At 30.3% G+C, this 17,651-nt stretch overlaps 1 protein-coding gene across 1 annotated transcript in view; it reads left to right on the top strand.

Moving 5' to 3' along the window:
- The first annotated feature begins 307 nt into the window (after positions 1-307).
- LOC147079440 (proton-coupled amino acid transporter-like protein acs) overlaps positions 308-17,651 on the top strand; it is a 68,034-nt gene continuing 50,690 nt past the window's right edge. The window contains exon 1 of the mRNA XM_085960466.1: positions 308-461. The gene's annotated coding sequence lies outside the window, so the exon portion shown is untranslated. The remainder of the gene's footprint in view (positions 462-17,651) is intronic.

Below are 17,651 nucleotides of genomic sequence, written 5' to 3'. Positions count from 1 at the left end.
GGTTACCTACCTCTGCTAGGAGATTGCGCAATAAGAAAGCGAATAAATACTATGTATCTTATATTATTTTACTTGGAATCAATATTTTGACATAAAGATGTAAGATATTATTTGAGGATAATATAATATAGTTATTAACGTTAAACAATGTGATATTATACTTGTCACTATCAATTATATAATTATAAAACCTTTCTAAATGGGCATCCTGAAATCATGATGCGGGTTGGCCACCACTAACTTAGGGAGAGTAGAGACGACATTATTATCACCGTCCCGGTAGAGAAATCAGTTCGTTTCCAACGGCCTTACGATAAACACATCTTCACTGCGATCGCTCTCGACAAAGTTACCCAGTGCCTACTTTATCTGACTGAACTTTTGGAGATCCGGAAGCGGGGCAGGACATCAGCATCTCGTCTCCGCAAAGACTTCTTGCGCCAGCACAGCAAATAATCAAGGTAGATTGATTTATATTATAATAAAACAAAGTTTATCCGTAAATTAATATTTTTCTAATTTATAGCTAGGATAGAAAAAAAAATTGGTCTCTTCTAAAATTATTATTTTAATAATAATTTACACGTTCACAAACTAATAAGCATTTATTTGTTAATATTATGACACGTTACAAGATATATGAAAAATAATTACAAGATAAAAAGAACTTTTTATATAAGTACAACGTTTTCAATTGTCTGTTGAATCATATAAACTTGATAATTCTATATATTAATAAATACTTTTGTTTTGTACTTGATATAAATATTGAATAAATATATAATAATGAAATGTTATTTTGACATTTCATATTGATTTTCATCGTAACGCGCGTATATATTAATAATTTAGTTGCTCGGACCAAGCAACCAATAATAGTGTTTCACTTTTTACGAATTTTTTCCGAAATAACTTTCCATACAAAACAGAATTAACTGAAAATGAATTCAATTCTGCTTAATGCTCAGCGTAGGTCAAAATAGAGCTTTTATTGCATTTTCAAACCATTTTCCTGGACATTCCTTAAACGTTGTAGATAATCTATTTATATAATTTTGAAGCCTTTTTATCCTTTATATTTATTTTAAACATTTAATAACTGCAAAAAGTTTTTTTATTTCATAAAATAGTGTTCTTTTAAACACCTCGCTCTAATGTTTTAGAATATAGTCATATTTCAGTACATCCATGTGCAGTGGTGTTACAATTTTTAACGTTTATTAATTTTTAAACGCATTTATAAAACCATAAGTATAATTTATGACGAGATTATTTTTGTAAAATATTTACAAAAAAAAATTATATTGATAATCTCTTTGATCCCAAATTTGACAAGAATTAGGCATTTTATTATTCAAAAAATGGGCAAGATTAACAGATTTGAAGATTATTCTAAAGATACTAATTATAAGCTATGTTTTTGACCATTCAAGTGTAATAAACATTTTACGAATAATGATTGCTTTATAATAATTATTGATTTAAGTATAAGGTAGTGTTTTTTTGAAATACGCCAAAATAATGACAAAATAAATGGCGTATTTCAAAAAAAACACTACCTTATACTTAGATCAATAATTATTATAAAGCAATCATTATTCGCAGAATGTTTGTTACACTTGAATAGTCAAAAACATAGCTTATAATAAGTATCTTTAGAATAATCTTCAAATATGTTAATCTTGCCCATTTTTTGAATAATAAAATGCCTAATTCTTGTCAAATTTGGGATCACAGAGATTATCAATATAATTTTTTATCGTAAATATTTTACAAAAATAATCTCGTCATAAATTATAATTATGGTTTTATAAATGAGTTTAAAAATTAATAAATGTAAAAAATCTTAACACCGCTGCACATTCATGTACTGAAATATGACTATATTCTAAAACATTGGAGCGAGATGTTTAAAAGAACACTATTTTATGTAATAAAAAAACTTTTTGCAGTTATCAAATGTTTAAAATAAATATAAAGGATAAAAAGGCTTCAAAATTATATAAATAGATTATCTACAACGTTTAAGGAATGTCCAGGATCGTGGTTTAAAAATGCAATAAAATTTCCATTTTGACCTACGCTGAGCATGTCCCCCTTAAAGATGGTTAAAAGTATCGAAAGAATGCATTGTCATCGTGTTCTGGTATATTCTAAAAGCTGCAAATGTCCATTTAATCGGAAAGTTAGTTAAAACAAGATTTGTATTGGACAAACTAGAAAAAATTTGTACTGGACAAACAAGAATACGAGTTAATAAAAACATGGTAATAACTTATCAAGTTTAAAAATATTAGATTAAAGTGCTTTACGCAGAAGTGCTGCTACGATTTAAAAAAAAACTTGCTTAGCAAAATGTTTAAAGTGGGATGGAAAGAAATACATAGTTATGGAAGATATTGGGGTAACTTTGACCCGAATGCTTTGCAATAAAAACCGTCTTTACAGAATAATTTTCTAGAGTTTAATAAACTCTGGGCATTTGCAAGAGCAAAGTGAAATAAAAATAATTAAAAAATATATTTTACTAACGATCAGGAACGGTAATTTTCGAGGGAAAATATCAACTCATAAGTACTTAACTAATAACTGATTAACTATGTGGAATATGTACATAATACTTTATTTTGTTTAATTGACATACGCTTTTAACTTTTACATAATAATTTACACAATATAAGTGGTATCTTCAAAAGTATTGCATTTATAGTAACATTTTTTTTCGACCATGTCTGATCCTAATAGGATCATATGGGCCTCCACAGAGTAGAGGTTTGTATTAACAGATTTTGTTTTTTACGAGAAATGAATGTCAGCCACTTGCTCAACCTATTAGGTCCATACCCTGACTCACACACAAATTTAAAAACAATATGTGTACTTGCCAGACCCAGGATTCGAACCTGAGACCCACGGCATGATAGTCCAACGCTTAAGCCGCGTAGCCACCGTGGGTGTTAAATATTATAGTAACATATTATATTAAAATTCAATTTATAGTAACTATTACAATATAATGTATCTACAGTAATTGGGCACAAAAAATATTAGCAGTTAATATGGTTGGGAAGGAATCAAATATAATTAATATATTTTAATGTTTAAGGCTATACTTCAACTAGGGCACGGTCTAAAGCGATCGTGAATACGCGACGCGAAGATTGTGCAAACGACGCGTGCAGAAAAAAACATAATTTGTCATAAAAATTCAACATACGTCCATTTAATGTTATGTGTATTGCTCTATTAGTAATAATAATAATAATATATTAATTGACATATTTTCTTTTTCACGTAAGTGGGTAACGTTTTTTAGTCATCTTGGCACGATTTAAGAATTAATTCCCCCGACGCCATCACAAAACAAATTGACATGTTCACAGCTCTACTTTCGCTCTCCGATTGCGAGCGACTCCGAAATTTCGCCGCACCTATTGTTGAAAATTATTTGTCGTTTCACTGAAGTATGCTCTTAACGACCCACACACTCAGCGTAGGTCAAAATGAAGCTTTTATGGTATTTTCAGAGCATAACACTGGACATTCCTTAAGCGTTGTAGATAATCTATTTATATAATTTTGAAGCCTTATTATCCTTTATATTTATTTTAAACATTTGATGACTGCATAAAGTATTTTTATTACATAAAATAGTATTCTTTTAAACCTCTCGCTCTAACGTTTTAGAATATAGTCATATTTCAGTACGTCCATGTGAAGTGGAGTTAAGATTTTTTAGATGTATTAATTTTAAACGCATTTACAAAACCATTTGTAAAATTAATGTTAACATTATAATAGTTGAATATTTACGATAAAAAAATATATTTTATAATATTTTTGATCCAAAATTTGACAAGAATTAGACTTTTATTATTCGAAAATGGGCACTATTAACACATTTGAAGATAATTCTAAAGATACTGATTATAAGCTACTTTTTTGACCATTTTAATGTGATAAACATCCTACGATTAATATTTGGGGTGCCTGACGAAATCCGAAGGCCGAAATCATTCGTAGGATTATTATTCGTAGGAAAATTATTCGTAGGATTGAATGGACAAAGACACAGCTTATAATTAGTATCTTTAGAATTATCTTCAAATGTGTTAATCGTGCCCATTTTTTAAAAAATAAAATGCCTAATTCTTGTCAAATTTGGGATCACAAAGATTATAAAATATATTTTTTTATCGTAAATATTCAACTATAATAATGTTAACACTAATTTTACAAATGGTTTTGTAAATGCGTTTAAAAATTAATACATCTAAAAAATCTTAACTCCACTTCACATGGATGTACTGAAATATGACTAGGGAATCCAATCTTGAGCCAAAATTCTGATCCCGGGATTTCGGGATTACAATTTGACAATCCCGGTATCCCGGGACTGGTCTCGGGATTGACATTTTTTTCCATTGTTAATATAAAATTTTTATATTTACAAATAACATTGATAAAATCGGTCAAAAATAAATCTAGTATAATTTATACTATTTAAGACATTTATTGTTAATATTGTATACGTTCAATTTTGGACGTACATAAGTTTAATGGAGTAAATAATATTGTAATATAAATAATAATGTGAATTTATTATGAGATTGCTGTTTCTGATAGTAAAGACATAATGGATGGATTAGCGAGATTTAAAATAGTAAAGCAAATAATCATGGCGTACTTATGGCCTTTCCGCTTCATAAATCTAATTAGTCAGCCAAATATGAAACTGCCGTAAAACGTATGATATCATGGTGGAATTACTTTGTTAAAAGTGCGAAGCATTGTTTTGTTCCAATCTTTCTCATTATTAATAATTTATATGAAAAAAATAAAATGAATCGGCAACCTACACATGGGTATAAATCAAACTTCATTCAAACTCAATTTATTTCTAATGTAGTTATTTTTTATTAAAAGTATTTTTTCTGTTATATTTTCGCTTTTATTTTATTTTCCATAAAAATTGATAAAAAAATCAATCCCGAAATCCCGGGATTAGGTTTATCAATCCCGGGATTCATAGGTATCGAAAATAGCTCGAGATCCCTAAATATGACTATATTCTAAAACATTAGAGCGAGAGGTTTAAAATAATACTATTTTATGTAATAAAATACTTTATGCAGTCATCAAATGTATAAAATAAATATAAAGGATAATAAGGCTTCAAAATTATATAAATAGATTATCTACGACTTTTAAAAAATGACCAGGGTTATGCTCTGAAAATTTCATAAAAGCTCCATTTTGACCTGTGCTGAGCATGTGGGCCGTTAAGTACATCAATATTTAGATATGCATGCAAGAGTTGATAATCTACGTAAATTTATATATCTACTTAATTTATTTTTTTAACGAAGATTTTTTTAAGTTTTATTATTATACATATCTTCAATAAATAATTTTGTCTTTAAATTTTGTTAGTATTGTATATTATTTATAGGTTAACTATTTTCTATTGAAACAGTAAATAATATTAGTAGTAAATATTGCATTTAACCACGAGTATAAAACATAAATAATAATATTACAATATCCCTAAATTTTCTGTGTTACAATGTTAACAGATCAGTATATAATTGTCTGACTTTTTACTTATCTTACATTCGTAGTCTTATTATTGCATTCGGATTCATATTGTGTGATAACTGAGCTTTGTAGTGTTTTGTATGTTATGTAGATTTTAGTTGTCTGAGACAGAAATTTAAACTTAAAATTACAAAGTAACACACTTGTTTCCATGTCATAGGCGGTAACGATGGAAAGTTGACATGTAGATGAAGTTATCGGTTTTCCGAGAGAATTTATTCCCAATAGTTATATTGTCAAGTAAAAGCAAAATAAATTACTAAGTATATTAGTTACTACAATTTTTTTTCCGGCAGCAATTTGGTTTAATTACACCTTTATCAGGATATGTAGTAGTAAAATTATAGATAATCTAAAAAATATATTTCTAAAATTTTATTATTAATATACTTTCGTAGACTCGGTTCTCTCTCCGTTACCTATTTTACATCGTTTTTCTTAGCTCGTATTCTTATTTGTCCGGTGGTGCTTTGTCCGGTACAAATCTTGCAATCGATTTTTAACTAACTTCCCGACTAGCTAGACATTTGAAAATTTTAGAATATACCAGAATACGATGCCAATGCATTTTTTAATACTTTTAGCCATCTTTAAGTAGAATTCAATTCATTTTCAGTTAATTCTGTTTTGTATGAAAAGTTATTTCAATACCATTATTGGTTGCTAACAAAATTATTAATATATACGTGCGTTACTATAGAAATCAATATGACATGTCGAGTACAAATTTTTTGATAGTTTAAGCTAGTCAAGTCAAGTTTATATGGTTCAACAGAATTTAAAAACGTTGTATATAAAAAGTTCTTTTTATCTTGTAATTATTTTCCATAATTTAATTCAAATTTAAAACTATTTATTTAAATATGATATAAATAATATAGGAATACTATTAAAGAAATAGAAGCAGTATTAGAAAAAGAGTAAGTAAATATAAAAATTATTAAGTAACCTGAAAACCTGAGAAAGTTTCCTTCGTATAAACCAAGTGTGGGTCAGACCCACTCTAAGAGCTTTTCTACATGGTATAGAGTGACTGTATTAATTACTATAATAAATCGTATGACAAACTGAGAGTCAGACTGACTTAAAAAAAACTTTTTTGAAGTTATACTTCTTTTGGCGCGTTTGGGAAAACAGATCAGAGTGTGTTTTTTGCAGTGTGACCGGCCATGATGTAACACATATTTTTTATAATTTATATTACATTCGGGTTGCGTAATACTTTAAAATATTTATCGTTGTGTTAGGTGGATTCAAATTTGTTTCTGTTGACTTTCCTAAAGTTATTCATAAAACTTTATTTATATTGGAGTGTATATTTTTCATTGTAAAGGTTGTTTATCAAGATATGAGGCTATATTTTTGTAAGTTTTATTTATGAGTAAAATTAAATATCAATAAATAAATAAATTTTGTGAATGTTGAGTTGGTAAATAATTATTATTATGATTATATTGAAGTGATATGAGTTAAACCAGCGGCGCTCCAATAAGCGCCACTTTTCCTGAGTATGTAATTTATCAAGATAATTAAAATAGCAATAGTAAAAAATATTAATAAATACGGAATGAAGCAACAAGATAATTTTAAACCAGCAGCACTCCATTTCAACTTCCTACCAATAAGAAAAACACATAATTTGGATAGTTCGATGAACCAAAGAAACACTTTTATTTATTTTGTGAACCTGATTCTAAATCACCACACTACAGCAAGTCAAGTTTTATTTTTGTTTTGTTACGGCAAAGAAGTATAACTTCTAACGCGCGTACATAAATACACACACCTATTTTTTTTAAAGCAAAATGTTGTAATTTACGTTACATTCTAAATGTTACCCACTGAAAGCTTTCATAATACTAATTATATTCATAATATAAGTAACCAAAATCAGGATAAATATTCAAAATGACAATTAATGGCATTATTTTAATTCATGTTCGTTTTTGAGTGGAGCATAAGGGTCTCCACGGTGTGGAGGTTATATTTATAAACATCTTACGAATAATGGCTATCAGCCATTCGCATATGCCCATCCCAGTAAAATATAATTACACCTTATTTACCCAGTCCCAGGCTTAGAATCCATGACCCACGGCTGGAGTTGGGTGTTTCCCGAAAAAATCTCAATCTCGAGATTCGGAATTTCCCGAAATGATGAAATTTTTAATTCTCGAGATTCGGGATTTCCAGAAAAGAATTCTCAAGAATTCTCCAGATATCGGGAAATTGAAAAAAAACCTGTAAAAATCGTTTTTTCAGTGTAAAAACAGACAAATTCGAAAAAATATGATTTTTTTATTATTTATGTAAGAAGATAAACAAAATAGAGGTAGGAAAACAAAAATAATTCAAAACATACTGTCAATCGCTGCGTCTGACAATCGCGTACGCTTTTGAGACACAAAATTCCCTGATGTTGCAAAAATTTTGCTCATTTTGAGTCGACGTTGGCTTCATTGTGTTAAATGCCCCACCAGTCTTTGAACGTTTTGTGTTTTCTGTCCACTTTTTCCATATAGAAAATCGGTTTTTTTTTATTTATATTTGATAATGAAGAAATCCCGAATCCCGAGAAAAGATTCTCGAGATCCGACATTTCCCGAAATGTTAAAAATTTCAATTCTCGAGATTCGGGATGGAAAATCTTGAAAGTTTCTCGAGAATTCCCGTCGGGAAATTCCCGAAACCCAACTCTACCCATGGTTACATACAGCATCTATGCTTACCAACTAGGCAACCATGTGTACCACGACGACGGTACAATTGAGATGAATTATTTAATAAAAATTATAATATCACAAATTTAAAAAAAATGCAAGCGTCTTAAGATTCACAAGCTTATTCAAAATACTGTCTACTTAATTTGATATTAAATAAAAAATAATAACCACTATGAAATTATAAAACAGTAAATGTACATTAACAACATTCTAATGGATTTAAGTTTTGTGCTATTCCATTTGAGTAGTTTTTTTGTGATACCGGTTTAGCCTTTCGGCATTTTCAGGCACTATCCGCACGCATTAGAATTTAAATTCAAACTCCATCAAGTATCCTCGGTCGATAGTATTAATATTATTAACCATATTGTTTCACCAATTAAAATTGTATCATTTAGAATTTTTCATTATTCTAGTTTATATGCAATAATATTAGTTACATCAGTAGATTTTTTGTTTTTATTCATTCCTAAATAATATACCGACTTTTATAAAATAAACGAAAAAATACTCGTAACTTTAAAATCCTGGAGATACAATATGATAAAATTTTCATCTGGGTTAATTTTACTACATTGTCCGAGAGTAAAATTAAATTTTCCATGAGCAAAAGTTAAAAGTTTGCAACATATGAAATTAATCCGAATATTTTAGCATGTCTATACTTTCATAACAAAGTAACTTTGATATTTTGAAATAACATGTAACTCCACGGTGGATCATGATAAATTAAATGACATTGTTTTAACTATGTTGCGCTTGCATTAACGCAAGCATTAATTATTCATTAATTCTTGCGTTAAAGTCACTTCTCTGATTTCAAAACAAACCGGATATGGTCAACGGATAGTAATTAATAAGGGTAGGTGTATTTTGTTTCTGGATTGAAATATAATAAAACCGATTTATAAAATGCACACACACGGAGTTCAAAAAGCTTAAATCACTACATGTATAATCATTATTAAATACTGATTCAATTACCAAAGAAAATCATCAGCTTAAAAAAAATTCATTGTTTTTTTTTACCATTTTACAATTTATTATAAGATAGTTAATTAAATCACAGCGTTGAAGGGGAGCACAGAACAGGAGCACGGAGCAGTGGAGTAATGGGGTTTTACCTGGAGCAGGAGCAGCGCTAGAGCACCGAAAATTTGTAGTACTCCACTGCTCCGGACGTTTTTTTATATTATTAAATTTTCGTCCTAAAATCCAATGAAAATATTATATTTGACACTTCGCAACACTGGAATTATTTGAAATATAGCAACACTGCCGAATGATAAATAACCTCATTATTTTGACAGAAGAGGCAGATAATGAAATACAATTTGCTGTCATATATTTTTTTAAATAGAATTAATAATGAAAAGTACAAATAATAATAAACCTTATATCGAAACTACTTATTGAAGTTATACTTCCTTTGGGGCGTTTGGTAGAGAGTAAAATTGAGAGTGGCGCGCGCACACCGTTACGAAAGTGCGCGACAGTATGAAGTTAGCTGCGAATCAGTCAGCTGTATACTAACGCAAGTTTGATGGTAGAATTGTTCCGTTTGTTTGTTAATTGTTTATTATTGTTAACCATTTGCAATTCCTTACGTAAACGAACGATTAAACATCAGAGTGACAGTTGATACTTTAAAAATAAAAACAACGATAAATAAGTATATAATTTAGTAATATAGGCAAATTAAAATGTATAAAAATAATTCTTCAATCACAATAATCACATAGATTTTTTTTTGACAGAAGAGGCAGATAATGAAATACAATTTGCTGTCAGAAATTTTGTTATTTAACACAATTCGAGCCCTTCTCTGCTGCTGCAGCGTTGCAAATGTGTGCAAGAAAAAATCAATATTGCGTTCCTTTCTACTTCATCCCTATTAGGGATTGTAATATCGAATTAAAATATCAATACCGGTTTTTCGATATTTCTTATTGAATACCGGTATTCTTTAAAACATAAGTACTTATCGGTAAATATAGCTAGTACAATCTATTTAAAAACATCATTTTTATTTTTAATTTAATTTAATTTAATATAAATTGAATTATTTTAACAAATAATTTGAATATATTGACAATTTCAACTAAAGTCCTCAAAAATGCTAGATCAGTAAGTGTAAAAAATAAGCACGGCTGCAGGAAAAGGTTATTCAATGCAACACTTGCAAAATCATCAATAGTGTTTTTTATTTCAAGATAATATCAGTATTTTAATTTATCGAGACAATTTTATAAATGAGTATAATATTGTGAATGGTTTCTTAACACCAAAAATTTCAGTATTTTGGATTTTTTAAACCGGTATTTCGGTATTGATAAATACTGGAATACCGGTTTTGAAATATCGGTATTGCAATTCCTAATCCATATATCTATTTTTGATAAGGTATATTTTGCAACGTGGTAATAGTTTGCGTAATATCACAATAGCGGCGTCGGATGGCGTCTAAAAGCTACAGGTGGAAAACGATGATGTACTCGTATAATCATGTAGGTTGATTTCCAACTCTGACTTTTAATAGTAGCCTCCGTGCTTCTCCGACGCATTCTTAAAAACATAAAATTTATTTGCAACCTCGTATGCTAGAGAATAACAACTGTAATTATAGTTCATTGAATGTGTTTAAAAAGGCTATAACCATTAGGATTTAAAACGCTTTATATAATGACATTTAAACTGAGAATGTAGGAGGAAAAAAATTAAGAAAAAAAATGAATCTGACGAGTAAAATAGCTTTCCATAGGCGGATTAATATTATTTACAAGAGATAATTATCGATGAAATATTATTTTATATTTCGATGGTATTTTATATCATCATCATCAGCCTGAATCTATCCACTGCTGGATGAAGGCCTCTTCAAGCTGCTTCCACTTCTCTCGGTCTTGTGCATTGCGTTGCCACGTACTTCCGCAGAACTTTATCATTTCATCGATCCCGCGGCCTCTGGGTCTACCTTGCGGACGTTTTGTACCTCTTGGATACCACTGAATGACTATATTTGTCCAACAATTGTCTCTTCTTTGAGATATGTGTCCAGCCCATCTCTATTTAAGGCTTTTAATAAACTCTATTACATCGCAAACCCTTGTCTGCTTCCTTATCCCCTCATTCCTCTTCTTGTCCTTTCGCGTTATTCCCAGCATGCACCTCTCCATACCACGTGGGGCTGCTTTAAGTTTCTGGATCTCTCTCTCTTACTTAATGTCCATGTTTCACACGCATATATGATCACGGGAAGCACATACTGGTTGAACACTTTGCGCTTTAGGTAAAGTGGAAGGTCACTTTTGAAAACATTATTCAGGCGGCCAAAAGCACTCCAGCCTAGCTTTACTTTGCGAACAATTTGATCAAATATACTTCCATCTATAGACACTTGTTGTCCCAGATAGATGTAACTTTTCACCTGTTCGAGCTGAGTGCCATTGACGAGGATCTCTTTTTGGCCCGCAAAGCAGTTGAACATGACTTTCGTCTTTGTTACATTTATTTTCAAGCCTACTTTGTTGCTTACTTCAGCGAGTTCCTACATTCTGGTTTGAAGGTCTTCTGAGTCTTGCGAGAAAATTACTATGTCATCGGCAAAGCGCAGATGACTCAGGTATTATATGGGGATCCCTTTGTCATTCCACTCAAGTTGCCTGAATAAGTCTTCAGGGGTAGCTGTATTTTATATAATAATTACTAATTCACTACTTTCTCAAGCTTAAATTTTCTAAGGAAGATTAATTTTTTCATACCAAAAACTTATTGTCTCATACTATAAATCAGTGCCCATATAGCTATCATTAATAAATTGAGATAATATTAATTATCTGTGCCATAAACGGTGACATATGATATAATTGATATTTATTTGATTATATCCATTCATTTTTCATTAATTAATTTAGCATTTAGGTATTTGATTTACAAAACGATAATATAAATTATTATATAAAACTCAACATGTGTTTTATAAGACGGTAGCTATTAATATAAATAAATTAATATTACTTATTCCACATAGTTTGACAATAATTGGCACCGGTTTTGTCCAATTCAATAGCAAATATTCAACCGATGTTCAGTTGAATATGTAGTTTAGTCTTGATTATTATTAAACTATTTGAAATAAGTATTAGTACCCCATTTATAAAGATAAAAAAATAGTCGATATTTTGGCTGTGTTCGAATGAAATATTGAATATTTCAAATGATAGCATATTATGGCGCCCTCTCTCAGCAGACAACTATACTGGTGGATCTACAATACGATTATCAAGATTACAAAAATAAACGACTTATCCACACTTAAGTAGGATAATGTCAAAGTCATATTTTCATTTTATTTTCTCGTAAATAAAATTCTTACAAGAAACATGTTGCAATTTGTTGGGTTTTAAATTAAATTAACAAAAACCAATATTGAACATACATAATTTTGAAAAATATATATAAATAGAATAGATATTAGAAAGAATCTTTTTGAAAAAAGTAAGACACCCCCGCAGGAATTGAACCTGCAATTAGATACAATTGTCGCAATTAGGTATGACTCCTGTAGCATTGTAGTCAATGCGCGTGGGAGCGATACGTCTCTTACTTTGAAAAAAAGACTTTTTCCATTGGTTATAATATATTTTCACAGAAGTGTTTTCAAAATTATGTATATTCAATAATTAGAATGTTACGTTCTTAAATCTTGTGAATTATTCGTTGAATAAAAAATAGTTAATTAAAAACTAATTTAATATACTTACTTATTGTTGCGGTCTGATCATAATCCATATTGTGTTGATGTACCTACTATTTTATCACAGTTTTAAAGATCTATCATCTCTTAAATGATTTTATATCACTGTTTTATAATATGGTATTGATAACTAATAATAATCTAATATTTTGGTGTATAATGTGCCAACCCTTAGCCAGTTTTCTGGAACTGCTAGTGTAACCTTCATTGAATTAATTACTTAATTAACATTTGAAGAACTTTTCAGCTTACTTACTTCTTACATACCATTCAGGTCCATGGCCGACCGTCTTCCAGATGTATCTATCCCGACCTCACTCTATCTCTAATCGATCACATTCAGCCTCTCTGCGTCCCACTTGACGTTATATTGCCTTGCACTTTCATATATGCACGCCTTAACGTCGTAGATTAAGGTTACCTGCAACGTCTTTGGTTCCAACCGGTGAAGCAGATGATCTCATCAGAGTCACTCATAGAAAATACGCAGGCTTATTATGACCTTTCAAGCAATACTGCAAGCGTATTTACTACCGCTCATAAAATAAATAGAAATATTTTTAAATGCACAATGACGTTATCTAATACAACAATAAACTTTATAATTTCTTCAACATACATAATATTTAGTGTGTTTAGATTGGTATCCATAAAAATTAATATGTACATATTATGCATGTTATATTAAATTTACAGTATTTTGATGTTGTATTATTGCGATTTTTGTATTGTTTTGGTGTATGTATTTGAATGCTATTATAAGCTAATCGCATATATATTATAAATTGAACATACATAATTCTGAAAACACTCATGAGAAAATATAGCCAATAGAAAAAATCTTTTTCGAAAAAAGTAGCGCTTGGCGTGGAGAGCGCTTATTAGCGGGTATTAAAAAGGCCAATAGTTAAAATTTGTGATAATGCACATAGGGGGCGATACTCAAAAGACGCAGGTTCGATTCCTGCCGGGTGTCTTACTTTTTTCGAAAAAGATTTTTTCTATTGGCTATATTTTCTCATGGGTGTTTTTAGAATTATGTATATTCAATAATTAGAATGGTACATTCTTAATTCTTGTGAATTATTCGTTGAATAAAAGAAATAGTTATTTAAAATTATGAATTAAACTGGTGTTTACGTAGCAGCAGTCCATTATACTTAATAGTAATAGATCGTAGTTTTTTTTTGATGGCTTAGTTGTCAATACAAGCGGATCACATTTTGTATTTGAGATGTAGTAATTTATCTTTAATTTTGGAACATAATTTTAATTATATATATATATATATATTGTTTTTAACACTACATCAGATCATAAAGCCTAAGCACAGCAGTGTCGTGAAACAGTTTTGTAGTAGTAGAAGCATGGCATCCACATCCTGAAGCGGGCCCTCAGGCTAGGATGTTTAGGCAGGCTAGACCCCTACCTATCGCTAAGGGCAATGACAGTGTGACGCACTGCAATAGCGTTTTCCAAATGGTGTAGGTACGCGGTAAAATTAGATGTATTTTTAGCGAATTTTTTTGTATTTTTAATATGTACCTACCTACATCCATTTCAATTATGGAATTGTTGAGTTATCAGCACACAGTTAAAAATTGCATCGTACAACCAAAATTTTTAATTATTATTAATATCGAAGTCAAATAGAACCGCAGGCGACTTTTTTTACTATTAGAGCAAATTTGTGATCTGTGTTTATCTCACTTATCTGATCAACTTGTCACGGCGGGCCCTTCATGAGCCCGGGCCCCCAGGCAGGAGCCTTGTCAGCCCCCCCCCCTTGTGGGGGCCATGAGTAGAAGCGAACATATAATCACCCAAGAATATGGTATCATTATCATTATAGATCATGATTTATCCGCAGCTTGATGAAATCCTCCGCTATCGATATGCACTCCTCTCGGTCTTCGACTTTTTAGCAATTTTATTTTTATTATTAAATTCATGAATAAATAGGTTACAAATCGAATGATTCTAATCATATTCATTCCACGTTATACCAAACGTCCACATTTCGTTTTTTTTTAAATTCTAATTACATAGGTACTAATACATCATGTGTGCTTATATATAAGTATTAGCATATTATACTCAATTATTTTTCTTAGTCCATGTCCTTAAATACATGCATGGACACCACGCGGCACCTACAAGAATCCTTGCCAGTATAATTTTACACACATGTTCGCATTAGATGTGCATGGCCATCTCTTTTATCTCCACGTATCTGTTAAAATCATACCATAATAACAAGCAACAATTCTTTAAGCTCATCGTCATAACAGCTCATAAAATTCAACGTAAAAAAAACAGTAAAGCACACCCAGTACTCTTCGCAAGCATCTGGCCATAAAAAGTGATAACTCGGTAGTTACTTAGTTTACTTAGTTGACTTTGTCAGTAATTCGTATTTATTTTCATTGAAATAATACCACAATAATTTACAGATGGTGTTGGTTAATTTTTTAACTTCAATTAAACCCTGCGAAACCCAGCCATAATAGATAATAGTCAAAAAAATACTCGTTTATCTATAAAATATGATGATGCTCAAGTGAGCTTTGACTGAGTTTACCGATTTTACTCTAATTAAAATTAGAGTAAAATCTTCTCTAATTAATAGAAAAGACACAAGGAAATTAACAAAAAAGAAAGGAATTTAATAAATATAACAAAAAAACGGATAGCAAAAAATATGTGAAGAGATCTTCACGCCCGCAGTAAGACACCGCAAATTTTTAAATGCAAGAAAATTGGCCTTTGTGGCGACCAAGCCAGAAGGCCCGATCGACATTCTTGGATAGAACCCAACTTGTAGACCATAGATAATATACAATATTCTTATAGAAAATACATAGTGCCAACCACTAAAAACAAAAAACACGTGAGAAGGCAAGTAGAAAATGAAAAAAAAATGTTCATTGACTCATGCGGGTGTCGATGTAGCGCGGTACGCGTGAGATGATCTCATTGTTGTTCTGGTGATTCCGGCATATTTTCTAAGCGACAATGTTCACTTAATGGTTGAAATATGATGAGAGCATGCCTGATAACATTTTAAATAACAAGAAAAACGACATTATATACTTTTTTCCCGTAGCGGCAGCTTACTGTGACAGCACTTAACGTGATCATAATGTATTTGAACCTTTAGATCAGCGATACTCAACCTGCGGCCCGCGGGCCGCATGCGGCTCTTTGAGCTTTTATGTGCGGCCCGAAACACATTTATTATCAGGAATTTCGTATATCTTGAGATTCGTTTCGACTTTGACGCACAGATAGTGACACCCGAAGAGGATTGTCATTATGGTCCACATCAGATCTGGTATAAGAGTGTTGCTATTGCACACGATTAATTTAAAAAACACGCATAATTTTTAAAATCTCAAAAACGATTTGTAAAAAAGGGGGGTTTCATGATTTTTTCGTCACACCAGTAGTGATGCGGCCCGCGTTACGAACAAAAAATAGGTTGAGTATCATTGCTTTAGATGCTACTTCAAGGTGCATCTATCTTTTATTAAAAATAATGTTATGCGGTTTGTATTATATAAAAGGCGACCCGTCATTTAAATTGTCATCTTGTGACCCAATTGATTTACGAGTAATACAATATAGCCTCGTAACGTAGATGCAGTTTGCAAACTGACCTCACTTCGCAAACTTTTTTTTTTTTTCATTTTTCCACTTCACTGACCGTTATTCTCAACGAGCTGTCCAATATCAATGCTTCTCAAACTTTTTGATATTACCACCCCTAATCACAACGACAAATTAATATCAAAGCTTTAAAAAATAGATTTTAGTGAAAAACAATAAATTTAAATTAATAATTATGTCAATATCACGTTATATTATGCTTGTTTATAATTCAAAAATAGTAAATTTTCATCATAAAATATACTTATACAGGGAGGGGCCAAACTGAAAGCAATAATTAAAAACTTAAAAATATGTTTAATACCATGTGATCACATTTTAAAAATATTAATACAACTCAAACAAACGTGGCATTTTATTTTTAGTTTTATTTTTTAAATATTTGTGAGAAGGCTATACGAAAATTACATTTCTCTTATTTTACATACTAAGCGCACTGAAAAACTGACTAAAATTTTATTAAGCTTCTTTTTTAAATAATTAAGTAATTAAATGATGAAATTTCACATCATTTTGTGATCACTGCACTGATTTATTGCGAGAAAATTAATATAATATAATATTATGATACACACCATTGTCAACCGCCCGCCAATATCAGACCGTCCAGTTCTTCTTACATTGTTTTCAGTGAAAAGGAAGACTAGAATAATTATATTATATTAACAAGAACAGATGACATTGATTTTTTTTACTTTACATAAAAATAATTACAAGATAAAAATAACTTTTTATATACCACGTTTTTAAATTTTCTGTTGAATCATATAAACTTTACAATTCTATGTATTAATAAATACTTTTTTTGTACTTGATAGAAATACTGAATAAATATAGAATACAGAAATATCATTTTGACATTTCATATTGATTTCCGTAGTAACGCACGTATATATTAATAATTT

Source organism: Rhyacophila brunnea, unplaced genomic scaffold (assembly GCF_057557595.1).
Source record: "Rhyacophila brunnea isolate RB1 unplaced genomic scaffold, BYU_Rbru_1.0 scaffold_1, whole genome shotgun sequence".
In the NCBI taxonomy this organism is placed as follows: Eukaryota; Metazoa; Arthropoda; class Insecta; order Trichoptera; family Rhyacophilidae; genus Rhyacophila; species Rhyacophila brunnea.
This window is presented reverse-complemented; position numbering and strand designations above follow the sequence as displayed.